The sequence below is a fragment of the Phacochoerus africanus genome, chromosome 12, assembly GCF_016906955.1.
Source record: "Phacochoerus africanus isolate WHEZ1 chromosome 12, ROS_Pafr_v1, whole genome shotgun sequence".
Classification (NCBI taxonomy): domain Eukaryota; kingdom Metazoa; phylum Chordata; class Mammalia; order Artiodactyla; family Suidae; genus Phacochoerus; species Phacochoerus africanus.
In genome coordinates this window covers 31,068,064-31,071,031 of record NC_062555.1, presented here as the reverse complement: position 1 = coordinate 31,071,031, position 2,968 = coordinate 31,068,064, and positions in this window count along the sequence as shown.

The window sequence follows — 2,968 nt, the reverse complement described above, 5'->3', positions numbered from 1 at the left end:
TCCATATGCCACAGGTCCAGCCCTAAAAAGACCAAAAAAAAAAAAAAAAACCCAGAAATAGACTTATTAAGTGAATGAGTGTTACAAATAAGTTAGGGGTAAATAAGATAATGTGTGTGAAATTTGGTAATCAATTTGTAGCTATAAAAAATGAAATTAACCCTCTTCATAAGTCATTTCCATACATTCTACACAGCACTGAATACTCTTCAGTGAATAAATGGGAGATAGTTATATAAAGCATGCCAGAAAATTATGAAATAATACAAATGTGTCCTATAATTGAAATTCTTTATGATGTCAATACATTCTGCAATTAAGAATGATTCTGTTGTGTAAAAAAAAAAAAAAAATGCCGGAGTTCCCTTGGTGGCACAGTGATTAACGAGTCTGACTAGGAACCATGAGGTTTCAGGTTCAATTCCTGGCCTCCTCAGTGGGTTAAGGATCCAGCATCACTGTGAACTGTGGTGTGGGTCGCAGAGGTGGCTCGGATCCCGCATTGCTGTGGCTCTGGCATAGGCCAGCGGCTACGGCTCCAACTGGACCCCTGGCCTGGGAACCTCCGTATGCCGGTCCTAGAAAAGGCAAAAAGACAAAAAAAAAAAAAAGAAAATGCCGATTATCTAAAAAGAATTACATTTTTTAAAAAAGTTTTTATTCTTGTAAAATATACATAACATGAAATTTACCATTTTTTAGACTTTTATTTTTATTTTTAATTACTCAATGAATTTTATTACATTTATAGGTGTACAATGATCATCACAACCCAATTTTATAGGATTTCCTCCCAAACCACCTGTACATCCCCCCACTCCCAACCTGTCTCATTTGGAAACCATAAGTTTTTCAAAGTCTGTGAGTCAGTGTATGTTCTGCAAAGAAGTTCACTGTGTCCTTTTTTTAGATTCCACATGTAAGTGATGGCATTGATGTTGGTATCTCACCATCCGACTGACTGCACTTAGCATGTTAATTTCTAGGTCCATTCCATGTTGCCACAAATGCCGTTATTTCTTTCCTTTTAATGGCTGAGTAATATTCCATTGTGTATATGTACCACATCTTCTTTATCCACTCCTCTGTCGATAGACATTTAGGTTGTTCCCATGTCTTCACTATTGCATATAGTGCTGCAGTGAACAATGGAGTACATGTATCTTTTCCGAGATATGATTTTATTTTATTTTTTTTAGGGATGCATCCGAGGCATACAGAGGTTCCCAGGCTAGGGGTGGAATCCGAGCTACAGCTGCCATCCTGTGCCACAGACAAAGCAAGGTCAACCTGTATCTGCGACCTACACCACAGCTCATGGCAATGCCGGATCCTTAACCCACTGAGCAAGGCCAGGGATTGAACCCACAACCTCATCGGTCCCAGTCAGATTCGTTTCCGCTGCATCACAACGGGAACTCTGAGACATGGTTTTCTCTGGATAGATGCCCAGGCGTGGGATTGCTGGATCAAATGGTAGTTCTATTTTTAGTTTTCTGAGGAATTTCCATATTGTTTTCCATAGCGGTTGCCCCAATTTACATTCCCACCAACAGTGTAAGAGGGTTCCCTTTTCTCCACGACCTCTCCAGCATTTATTGTTTGTAGATTTTTGATGACGGTCATTCTGGACGGTGTAAGGTGGTACCTCATGGTGGTTTTGATTTGCATTTCTCTAGTAATGAGTGATGCTGAACATCTCTTCATGTGTTTTTTGGCCATCCATGTCTCCTTTGGAGAATTGTCTGTTTAGGTCTTCTGCCCATTTTTGATGGGGTTGTTTGTTTGTTTTGGTATTGAGCTGCAGAAGGTGTTTATAAATTTTGGAGATTAATCCCTTTTCAGTTGCTTCATTTGCAAATATCTCTCCCATTCTGTGGGTTGTCTTTTTGTTTTGTTTAGGGTTTCCTTTGCTGTGCAGAATGAAATTTACCATTTTAATCATTTGAAAGTGTACAATGTATAGGTCAGGGGAATTAAGTATATTCACAATTTTGTGCAACCATAAACACTATTTGCATCATCCCAGACAAAAACTCTATCTTTTTCGATTTTGGGGGGGGGGGGCTGTACCCACAGCATATGGAATTTCCCAGGCTAGGGGTCAAATCAGAGGTACGGTTGCCAACCTATGTCACAGCCACAGCTATTTGGGATACAAGCCACATCTGTGACCTACACCACAGCTCATGGCAGTGCTGGATCCTTAACCCACTGAGTGAGGCCAGGGATCAAACCTGCATCCTCATGGATAGTAGTCGGGTTCATTACAGCTGAGACACAATGGGCACTCCATTAGTGCATTTTTTTAATCAGTAAAAAAGTCCTACCCCTATTCAGCAACCGTAATTTTTGTATTCATCAAATACAATACACTCTGGACTTATTGCAGTGATTCAAATATCTGAAGAAAATTCACCCACTATTTTCTCTGCTGCAAACCTCAGCGTCTCAGCATTTGGCTCGCTGGTTGTTGGGCAAATGGACCTGGTTCAGTAACATTATCTACGGTTTTGGTTACCCGAGGTCAACTGCAGCCACAAAAATATTAAATTGAAAATTCCAGAAATAAACAATTGGTAAGTTTTAAATTGTTCACAGTTCTGAGTAGCAAGATGAATTTCTTGCCGTCTGCCCTGTCCAGCCCAGGACATGAATCATCCCTTTGTCCGGCATGTTCCGTCTGTCTGTCACTTAGCAGCCTTCTTGGTTATTAGATCAACTGTTCTGGCATCTCAGTGCTTGTTTTCAAGTGACCCTTATTTCACTTAAGAATGGTTCCAAAACGTGAATGGCCCCAAAGAATGGTGAGACTGCAAATCAGACCTGCCAAAGAGAAGCCATAAAGTGCTTCCTTTAAGTGAAAAGATGAAAGTCCTCAACCTAAGAAAGAAAGGAAAAGTCAAGTCTTATGCTGAGGTTGCTAAGATCTGTGGTATGAATAAATATTCTAATCATGGAATTGTGA